The following is a 12,485-nucleotide window of genomic DNA, read 5'->3' on the forward strand; positions in this document are numbered from 1 at the left end:
TGCGACATTTTCAAAAGTGCTTCCAATTATTTCAAAGTTAATAAATAATTTAAGACAGTGTTTCCCAAAAAACGGTAGGTGTACGAACGGTGATACGCAAAAAGGTTTCTAGCGGTAAGTGGCAGAAAATAAATTTAAAAATTTCACACTAAAAATAAAACACTACGGCATCGGAAGAAGGGGTTCGCGGATAAAACTTATGTCCCATAAGGGATACGCAAGAATTATAAGTTTTGGAAACACTATTTTCAGGCGATACGCTTAATTGATTTGAAATAAAAGTACACACCTTTATATTTTTCTGTCAGATCAAATTCATTGTGAAAACAAAATACGTGCAGTTTTCGAAACGGAGTAAAAGAAACCGACCTGTACTTAATAATAGTCAGTAATCTCTTAAATGTATGATGCATTTTATTAAACTTCAACACATATCATATATTTGTTTTTATCTTAGTATTTATTTATATAATGGTCCGTTCAACTCTTTCCATAAAATGTGTATCCGTTGACAACTATGACCTAGAAAGCATGAAGGACATTTATTCAGAGAACGCTGGTCATGGTAAGTATCTATATATATCTTTAACTGTTCATCCTAGGACGGGAGTCGTACAAGATTTATGAATGATTTGGATTTTTAACGTAGGTTTCACAATTGTTCAGTCATATTGCTACGATGTCTGCGGTGTGGTAGTTTATAGTGATGTCCAGCTCTGTGGTTTCGTTCCGCAGACATGTAGCATTATGTCTCGCCCAGTCACACTATCTTGATACCAGGCCGACAAGTCCTAACACCAACTCCTAATGTTGAGTGCGTAACGAAGCCGCTGCTAGTACCATTTTTTATGGGGTTTTTCTGACTCGGCCGGGATTCGATCTAGTGATTTACCGCATCCGAGGCGGACGCTGTAACCATAAGCAACCGGACTGAAAAGGAGTGATGAAAGAACCTGCAAACATAAACACAAAAAAGTTTTTAAAAAATATAAAATTGGTATGCGCGAGTTCAAAAAAAGTTTGAAGATAAAAATTAAAAATGAAGTAAAAAGTATTTTTGAACGATTTAGATGCCTGGAGTTTTGAACTCGAGATCTTTTGTTTGGCAAGCGGGACGGAACGGGACATAGGAAAAACTTAGTAAACAATCTGTATTTCATCAACGTATTCAGATGTTGCTCCCTAGGTTAATATGTTATTTGCTTTTTGTTATCTGAGTATGCTAAGTAATCTACGGGCAGTAACTCGGCAAAATAAAAATTAAAATCGTGCATGATGTAGCAATGTATCCTAGATCATTTTTATTTGCAAACTCAATGTAAATTTGGTTGGAATTATTAAAATTGTAATTGTTAAAATATTCACAAATCATTGATGTGTATTATGTCCAACAAAGGCATGTCTTTGTTAAACAAAATGATATTTTCGGATAATCGCACTGATCTGACATCCTATGAATGAATCTCCATAGTATTTTATTATTATAATCAAAAACCCGTGCTGTCGGATTATTTTATGTGCACGCCCGTTATACGTCGATCATATTCATTACTTAAAAGAGTATGCCAATCTTGAAGTGATTTTCAACCGTTCTATGAAGGAACATGACAGATAATTTGGTTGAATTTAAAACAAAAGAAAAGATCCTACACTGTCTGAAATCCGTTAGGTTGAAAGAAATTCTATGATTAACTCCCCCTAAAGACATTCAAGGATTAACTCCCCCTAAAGATCAAAATATGTCAATGGCAGAGTAACGATGAAACTAGAACGCGCATGTTCATTAAACTATGGACGGCGAAATGCAAACGAAAGCAGGCTTCACGAAATGTGTAGAAAATATTTCATTACATTGAAGCCTGAGGCCAGGGCCCCGAGTGGCCGAGTGGTCTAAATCGCTAACCGTCACGGATCACTGCCAACTCACCTCTGTCTGCGTGGGTTCGAGTCTCGGGCTCGGCCAATGTGGATATGTGAGAAAGCTTGAATAATTGTATCTAATTTAAAGGCGGGCATATTGAAGAATTAATACTGACGTATACTGTGGAATCAGATGTGATTATATTCAAAACTTTCAAATCTATTTGCAATGGTTGAAGATGAACGCACTTCATTTGTTAATTGTATCGTTTTACTCGATCTTGCCGACCATTAGGGTATTGTACTCACGTTGAAGGTTAGTATATAATGTGACATTGTTAAATGTTGCTTTAAAGAGTGTTTAAGTTGTTATAACTTCCTTTGGGATTCTGTACCATGCATCCGCTTGAATATAAACATCCTGTATGGTTGAAACGGGGAAATTAATGAATTTTATAATAGATATATATCAAATTGATTATTTTCCTTGTCAAAATGTAGCATATAGCATTTAAAATATCTTTCAAATTTTCGTTGTTATTCGTTGTTTTAAAAAGATCTTTATTTTTAATACGGACATTTTCATATGCTCCATCTTGATGAGTTACCAATCATTAAAATTAATATTGTTTATACTATCCATATTTGTTTCCTTTTATACCTCCACCAGTACTGACTTTAAACAATTAGAGACTGACTAAGTCTACTGAAAACATATTGGTAAGTTACGGTGTAACAAATTATCTAAAATCTCCAAATTGTTTAGGATGAAGCAAACTGTGTGCACATTATATGTTTAACCAACTGTAAACATCAGGGTCAACTTCTAACCTTGTAGAAATAATACAAGTACTGGACATTTAACCACGACTATAATCATAAATGTAAGACATATAGGGCAAAAAGAGCAAAAAAGACATGTAAACATAATATAATATTCTTCGTTTGATCTAGATTGCATTGTCAATAAACACGAGTCACTAAACAACTCACTTTGATATCCATTGTCCCTTGCAGTAGATGACTGGTTAGTAGTTTTTTACATGATACATGCACTAATGAGACACGCTGCCGGACGCGAATGCGGACTCGCGCAAAATTTGTACGAATTTGCGCACTTGGGGAGCCTGATACAGGAAGACTCCAGCAAATTAGTTAAAGGTCGCGCATATAAAAGAGTCCTCTTTGTAATATACAATGTTTATTTAAATGATAATCCTAATATTTTATCGCGACATAAGTCATAAAAAGGTATGTTTGCACTTTTTTGGGATATCTGCATTTTAGGGGGTGAAGTAATTGTTTACACATCTGGGTGCTTTGGCTTGATATGAATGGTTGCTAAACTAATTTAGCACTTTGTGCCCTAGAACAAGTACTCTGTTGTAGTTTGAACCTTATATTAGGGAGGTTTTACAAATGCATGTTAAATACGGGATATGTAGAACACCAAATTGGCTGATTCCGAACTTAATTCGTCTTTAGATTTAGATTTATTTCGGCAAATGATGACTGATGATAGTGACAATGACAATAATTCTAATAGTAATATTACGTGTAACCCAGCACCATACTCCAAGACAAGTTGCACGTATTCAAATAGCTTTTTAACACTTAGTCTTCCCAGTATAAATGAACTTGACTAATAAAATACTACAAGTTTTTTTATGGTGGATCGTTTACATTTATTTAATGGGTGCAGCACATTGTGGGCAAAAAAATTAGAAATTTCGTGCAAATGAAAAGAAATTGAAGCAGATAAATAAATATTTCCATAGAACAATCCAATGAGTTAAAGAGAACTTAAATGTAAACCCCCAGTATGTACTTCTTTATCTATTAAAAAGACAATATCTGAGTTCAAAGGATGTTAGGCAAAATCAACATAAAACAGCAAAAAATACTTGGAAGGCTAATGCAATGTTAGAGAAGACCAGAATAAATTTAATCTTTTCTGTTTACTTGAAGGCATATTTCAAGGATTGATTTCCAGACAAAAAATGATTTTCTCAATTGGAAATTTCTTTACATTTTCACTTTGTCAGACATGTGAAAAGAGTTAATATGTCGTACCGTTCACCTTATTGGACAGCTAGGTAACTATGTAATTCTCTTAGGATTATTAAAAGTTATATTTTATGTCCTCTACGCTTCCCGCCCAAGAATATCAATATCTGGCGGACGTCATACGAAGATCTTGCAAACGAGTTGAAGCAGTTGACAAGTTCTCAAAGAAATGCACCTGTACAAGTTTACTTCAGATTGAGATGAAATGAGCAAAGACTGGCAACAGTACAGACTGACTTTCGTTGTTTTCCAGCACGACTGTCGTTCAGGGGTAGGTGTGGAAGATAACTTCTAAATACGATTGGTGCGTAAACAAAAATGGAAATAACAAAAGAAAAAAATTAATATATCAACGCAAACTTTCTTTTAAATAATAATATCCATCTTTTACCATAAATTATAAAATAATGTCATGATATTTGCAATAGCGAAATGATATGACATTATCAATTATACATCCCTGCTTGCACTCCATGGTTAATATCACTTATATTATTTCGCGAACAACAATTTCGATAATATTTGGTTGTATTTGTTTAGATGGATTATTATTATTATTATTATTATTATTATTCAAGTAGTGGTAAATGGATGTATTCTAGTTGTAGTAAATGACTATGCCGAAGTGGTAGTAAATAGTTTTATTCAGGTACTAGTAAACGAAGATATCCAAGTAGTAGTAAATGGATGTATCCCAGTAGTGACAGTAAATGGGTGTATCAAAGTAGTGGTAAATGGATGTATCCCAGTAGTGGTAAATGGATATATTCCAGTAGTGGTAAATGGATGTATCCCAGTAGTGGTAAATGGATGTATTCCAGTAGTGGTTAATGGATGTATCCCAGTAGTGGTAAATGGATGTATTCCAGTAGTGACAGTAAATGGGTGTATCAAAGTAGTAGTAAATCGATGTATCCAAATAATACTAAATGGATGTACTATAATAGTAGTGAATAAAGGTGTTCTAGTAGTACTGAATGGATGTATTCTATTAACTATATTTATCCAAGCATTAGTAAATGGATTAATTCTAGTAGTAGAAATGGATGTATCAAAGTAGTAGTAAATGGATGAATTCTAATAGTAGTAAATCAATGTATCCATGTAGTAGCAAATGGATGTATTCTAGTAGCAGTTATGGATGCATTATAGAAATCGTAAATAAATGTATCCAAGTAGTAGTAAATAAATGTATTCTAGTAGTAGTAAATCGATGTATTCTAGTAGTAGTAAACGAATGTGTCCAAGGAGTAAATGCATATATCCACGTTGTTGTAGATACATTTATTCAAGTAGTAAATGGATTTATTCTAGCATTGTTAGTAAATAGATTTATCCTAGTAGTGGTAAATGGATATATTCTAGTAGTTGTACATGTATGTATCTTAGTAGTAATAAATGTATGTATCCCAGTAGTAATAGATGTGTCCTAGAAGTAGTAAATGGATGTATTATAGTAGTAGTAAATGGATGTATCCAAGTAGTAGTAAATGGATGTATCCCAGTAGTAATTAATGGATGTATTCTTCTAATAGTGATGTGATGTGATTTTGATTTTTAACGTAGCTTTAACAATTTTTCAGTCATATCGCTACGATGTCTGCAATGTGGCAGTTTATAGTGATGTCTAGCACAGGGGCATCATGCCGCAGACATGTAGCATGATGTCCCACCCAGTCACATTATCCTGACACCAGGCCGACCAGTCCTAACACTAACCTCTTAATGCTGAACGCCAAGCGAGGCAGCTGTTAGTACCATTTTTTAAGTCTCTGGTATGACTCGGCCGGGGATCGAACCTACGACCTCCCACATCCGAGGCGGACGCTCTAACCACTAGGCCACCGGAGCGGTCTTCTAATAGTGAATGGGTGTATTAACGTAATAGTAAATGGATGTATCCCAGTAGTATGCAATGTGTTTCCGAAGTTTAAGCTGTTTTCAGGTACACATCTATTCAAATAACTGAGTAAAGTGAATACTCTAAAAGCAGTCGAAATGAACAGTGATACTACTCATATTATCCAGCTATCACCCATCTATGCTTATATTATAAGGAATTATCAGTACATTATCAAACGTACAGAAGAATAGCTGTTAAAGCACTTTATATATTGATTATTTTGGTCTACGTGTTTGCCAAAAAAAAAGTACAAGGTGAATATCGATATACAAATCAGAAGAATTAATACTGATGTATGCGGTGGAATCATATGTGATTATATTCAAAACTTTCAAATCTATTTGCAATGGTTGAAGATGAACGCACTTTATTTGTTAATTGTATCGTTTTACTCGATCTTGCCGACCGTTACGGTATTGTCCTCACGTTGAAGGTTAGCATATAATGTGACATTGTTAAATGTTGCTTTAAAGAGTATTTAAGTTGTTATAACTTGTTTTGGGATTCTGTATCATGCATGTGCTTGAAAATTAACATCCTGTGTGGTTGAAACGGGGAAAATAATGAATTTTATAATAGATATACATCAAATTGATTAATTTCCTTGTCAAAATGTAGCATATAGCATTTAAAATATCTTTCAAATTTTCGTTGTTATCCGTTGTTTTAAAAAGATCTTTAACTTGAATACGGAAATTTTCATATACTCCATCTTGTATGAATTACCAATCATTTAAATTAATATTGTTTATACTATCCAGATTTGTTTCTACCTTCACCAGTACTGACTTTAAACAATTAGAGACTGACTAAGTCTACTGAAAACATATTGGTAAGTTACGGTGTAACAAATTATCTGAAATCTGCATATTGTTTAGGATCAAGCAAACTGTATGCACATTATATGTTTTAACCAATTGTAGACATCAGGGTCCACTTCTTACCTTGTAGAAAAAGTACCAGTACAGGATAGGGGTCGTCCATTAATTATGTCAACAAAATGGGGGGGAGGGGGTTTGAAGAAGTTTGACAATTGTTGACATGGGGGAGGGGGGAAGTTCAAGATAAATTGACGTCAACAATGTTATTTTTTACAATAAATTTAATAAATAAAAAAATAGGAAATTAGTCGGTGCGTTGGTATGGCACACACTCGCTGGCCCGTCAACAGCCCACCAGTTTAATCCTAAACCGGTTGAGCTCTTGCCAAGGAAGTCATAGTCTTGCATCATCAAATTTTGTTTTTATTCAATGTAGATTGTAGACTGTAGACAGAATTTTAAAGGAAGCTGTTACTAAATTCAAAGACTGCACTGAGCCATAGACATCTAATGAATCACCCACTATGCCCATTATAACAATTGAGGAACATTTGGCTTCTCCATGGGAAGATGATAGAAGCTAGAATATAAACTCTCGATTTTTTTCATGAATTCAAAGTGTTATAGTCAATTTGAAATCTGTTAAACAAGTAAATAAAATGTATTAAAATTTATTTGTAGACCTTTTAATTTCCATAATTCTATTTTTAGCATAAAAGCCAGCCGTATAAAATATTGTTAGTTTGGGGGGGGGGGTAAAATTTTATTAGGGGGTCACTGAAAGTTTGACAGTTGTTGACAAGGGGGAGTGGGGGGGGGGGTTAAAAAATTGCCTAAAAATTGTTGACATAATTAATGGACGTCCCCATATTTAACCACGACCATAATCATAAATGTAGGATATATAGGGCAAAAAGAGCCAAAAAACAAACATGTAACTATAATATAATATTCTTCGTTTGATCTAGATTGCATTGTCAATAAACACGAGTCACTAAACAACTCACTATGATATCCATTGTCCCTTATAGTAGATGAATGGATAGTAGTTTATTTTTTTTTTTTTTTTTTACAACCTACGTGTACTAATCAGACACGCTGGCGGACGCGAATGCGGACTCGCGCAAAATTTGTACGAATTTGCGCACTTGGGGAGCATGATACAGGAAGACTCCAGCAAATTAGTTAAAGGTCGCGCATATAAAAGAGTGCTCTGTGTAATATACAATGTTTATTTAAATGTTAATTCTATATTTTTTATCGCGACATAAGTCATAAAAAGGTATGATTGCACTTTTCGGGATATCTGTATTTTAGGGGTGAAGTAATTGTTAACAAATCTGGGTACTTTGGCTTAATATGAATGGTTGCTAAATTAGTTTAGCGCTTTGTCCCCTAGAACAAGTACTCTGTTGAAGTTTGAATCTTAAATTAAGGAGGTTTTACAAATGCATGTTAAATACGGGATATGTAGAACACCAAATTGGCTGATTCCGAACGTAATTCATCTTTAGATTTAGATTTTTTCGGCAAATGATGATTAACAGTAATATCATGTGTAACCCAGCAATATACTCGCAGACAAGTTGCATGTATTCAATACCTTTTTTAACACTAAATCTTCCGATTATAAATGTACTTACCTAACAAAAGACTACAAAGTTTTTTTTCTATGGTGGATCGTTTACATGTATCTAAGGAGTGCAGCACATTGTGGGCAAAGAAATTAGAAACTTCATGCAAATAAAAAGTAAATGAAGCAGATGAAAAACTCTTTCCGTAGAACATCCCAGTGAGTTAAGGAGAACGGAATACACAAATATATAAATTTTATCTCAATATATTTTAGAGAAAAATTATTTTCAATATCAATTAATGAAAAAATTACTTTTAATACAATTTAGAATAAATTTCAATCTTAATACTTTTACTTAAAAGTTCTGTCCTAATAATTCCCTCCGGGTCATTTGAGCCGAGTCCTCGAGGCTCGATAGAGGAAAAATAAATTACATTCAAAAAGATGAAAGATCAAAAATACAATAATATTTGAAACAGTCGGTAAAATTCAAATTATGCAATGAAAAAAATATTGCCAGACATTTAGTGAAGTTCCAAAATACAATGAGAAAACTGGAAAATACTCAGTATAATGCAACCCAAAAAAAGAAGAAGAAAAATACATTGAAAAGTACATTTCAAAGTTTTAGCAAAATGCAAATAAAAATAGAATGAAAAGAACACTTCACGACATTCAATAAAATTCAAAATTACAAGGAAAAAAGCATGGCACGACACTAAATAAAAATTGAAAAGATACAATTACAAAAAAATTGTTTTAAAATATTGCAATAAAATTCTACGTTATTTACATTTACGACTAGTCTTGTTAGATGATTATCGCCATAACAAGAGGATTCTAGACGGTTGCCGTCGTTGACATCCTACGGATCAATGTAATTTCCTGTGTTTTATTTTAATAACAGAATCCCTTAGCATTTCTGATTATCTTACCGTGTATTTGTGTTTTGAGCAGGAGTGGTTTGACTATCCTTGAGTGCCAAATATGAGGGTAACGCGGACTGTTGAGGAAAGATACGTATTCTACCTGGATAGACGAGTTGAGGTGTATATGTGTTCGGACATGGTCAACAACGTTCTGTGCGGTGCTGAGTGCATCGAGGACACACACACAACCTGGTCTCACTCGTTTAGCCAAATATTCTTCAAGATTATGGGCATCTCGGAATAACGTTTTGAATTTGTGATATGGAATTTGTGGGTTCTGTAAGAATGAAAGGGTTAATTTAGCGGAACGAATATATAATTCGACCAGTCCGGTGTAAGCATGGGTTAGAAGTTGATGGAAAAACCCTAGAAAGCTAGGAATCATATCAAAAGAGGGTACAATACCCGTGAGTAATTGTGCTAATGTTTCCTCAGTGAATTAAAGGTAAGCTGCAATATTAACAACGTGAATAAAGAATTTGGATTATTATATAATATCGTGCCTTTGTCAATCAATAAAAATAAATGCCTAGCTACAGTAATGTCGAATTTATCCATGCGGAGAAAACATCCTCTCCACCATGGATTCTGAAGCGCATGTAACACCGGTGAAAGGTCAGCCACTCTTTTCCAGTACAGGGAATCGCAGAATAATATTCTTGTTCGTACCGAAAATTAATGTTATTGACTCTTCCATCCTTCACCAGTTGCCTTAGCTGATCCTATTAAAAAATTTATTGCTTTAAAATGAATCAGAACTGCATCCCACCGTATGATCCATTCGGGAATATGTCCAATGTCATAGTGCTAATTTCGACAAAAACAAAGCAAAACATATATAACTTGTGACCTAATTTTTTTCTTATACAAAAGTTATGTTGTGTCCAAATAACGTAAGCACAAAAAGGCTGTCTAAAAATTGAACGAAGTTTGTATGCGGATACAAGATCAACACGAAGCGAAGTTGGCATTGTTAGTTCAGAGTTACTGTTTGCTTTGGTGAGCTTACAACCTGTCCATCTAACATGTAATCGTGGTTGAAGATAACCCGTGCCATTAAAGTTATCAATCATTGATGGTCCAGTAAGGTTCCAATATGAAGGACAACGGCTAAGCTGAAGAATATCAACCATTACGCATTGAACTCCCGTAGTAATTTCAAGACGAAGTTTAGTTCGCGCATTGGATTGTGAAATCCATTTATAAACTTGGACAAGGGCAATTGTAAATGTCATGATTGAAACTGAAAATATCAAATGATCCCAAGAGAGTACATCCGAAAATAGTAGTAAACCAATAGGGAGGAGAACTCGTAGGTACAATGGTATACTGGAAGTTAACTTTAGATTGGGCTTTTGTCTCTTGTGTAGGTAACAGTACAGTCGACAATATTCTAAAATGCCATATGAGCCAAACAATTGCCAATGTGTTAAGAATATACAAGGATAAACTAATTATAGTCATAATATGTAGGCAATCAAACCAAGAATTACTGTCAATTGCGATTTCATCACTCAACATTGTTTCAGCTGAAGACGAAACGATTCTTTGATCGCTTTTAGCACGTGCAGCTACTTTCTTTAGACTTAAATCAATTTCCCTATCTGTAGCGAAAAAATTTGACATTTCGTGCTTATATAGTTTCAATTCAGGTAAGGAAGTAGTCAAAGGATTGTCAAAAGAAAGATGGCTGCTAAATGCGTAGAATTGAAAAAATGTTGTAAAAGTGCCAAGTTAATTTGGGTGAAGCTGAGTATCTTCTGTCGAATTGTCGGTACAAGTAGTGATGTGTCCGTCATATGTCATAGACGTAGTAACGATCGCACAGTGACACGGAATATTCATAATACAAAAACGACAACCTTTAATAACGCCACGTCGATTTTGACATTCGAGTATTATTTCGTCCATGAGGTAAACTAATATTTGATTTGAGGAGATATCGAGAACATGTGGTACGAAGCGGTTTGTCATACAACGGAAGTTACAAGTCTGATGGGTATTATCTTTATCATCTAGAAATAGACTATTGATACATTCAGGCTGAAACAAGGGTTTAAGTGTAGGACGGATATTACAGTGTAAAATGTCCTTACCGGTACATTGATTTAGGATTGATAACGCTAGTGTTATGTAAAATGTATGGTCGTCAGATACAAGCATTATGTCGGGTAAATCAAGTAATTCTGTAACGTGTGTTGTTGATGCGTTAATTGGGACTGGAAATGATTGAATCCGATACGTCTCGAATGGTCGCTGTCAGGCAGAAATTGGAAACTGTAGCGCAATATATAGATCGCGATCCTTACGCGTCGCTATAAATGACCCAAACTGATAATAGTAACGTGGATCTTTCGGCGTTATTGAATAACTCGGATAATCGGTAGATATAATGGTCTCGATTTGATTGATTGATTCCGCTAAAACATGAGGTGAAATCAGTATAGCAGGTAACTTGCCTGCTACCAATTCAGCTGTTGCTAATTATAATTTCTCTAATTCATGCCTAAAAAGCTGAGATTTTAGCATTTGAGTGGAAATGACTTCTTCTGATTTCTGATAATGTTGACGTATATTTTCTTTATTTTCAATCATCGCTTTCTCTAATAGGAGAAGTGTTTTCTAGTTTCGACCAATCGCTGTTTACATATTATTAAATCGATTTTCGACTTGTGAGATACAGGAGGAAAAGTCACCTCCATGTCGAGCAAGAACACCTATAATTTTAGTATTCTGTCTCGTCAGCATATTTATGTGATTTGCTAATGTGGCAACGTCTCCCGTTGTGGCCAACCCAAAAAGGATTTTACCTATTTCACCAATGAAAGGCAACATTGCCTTTTTTGACACATTTGAAGGTTGGAAAACACCTTCTGGTATTAACTCATTAATTAATGAGATTGTTGTATTAAACTGTGCATTCATTGTAAAACGTATTGCATTTAATTGCTGAAGCTGGGAATTTATGTAGCTGCATTTTACATCTTTAACACAATACTCTATAGGTTCGACTGAAATGTTCTATGGAAGCTGTATTTGAAAAGTGTGGATCCACTTATCGGCTGAACATATTGTTCTCTGGTGGGAGAGACTGGAAGATAACTACATAGTTCAATCTTTGCTCGTCCATTGCAGACCCTGGATTCAGAGTCAGGAGAAGCAGCCCTACGACCCAAATCCACATTCCACCCATACCTTAAAGAAAAAGAAAGAGGTTTGAGACGTTTGTCGACAAGAGAAGAAAAAATAAATAGAAGGTATGAGGAATTGACGGACTGGCGGAAAGGACCAGAATTATCACTCCCAATCACGAAGAAATTCCCTTCTAA

The 12,485-nt window shown here is 34.6% G+C and overlaps 1 pseudogene; it reads right to left on the bottom strand.

The window, feature by feature from the left end:
* Positions 1-888: 888 nt before the first annotated feature.
* Positions 889-12,081, bottom strand: LOC149775983 (uncharacterized; annotated as a pseudogene).
* Positions 12,082-12,485: the final 404 nt, after the last annotated feature.

The sequence above is a fragment of the Sinohyriopsis cumingii genome, chromosome 18 (assembly GCF_028554795.1).
Source record: "Sinohyriopsis cumingii isolate HCF-2022 chromosome 18, ASM2855479v2, whole genome shotgun sequence".
Taxonomy (NCBI): domain Eukaryota; kingdom Metazoa; phylum Mollusca; class Bivalvia; order Unionida; family Unionidae; genus Sinohyriopsis; species Sinohyriopsis cumingii.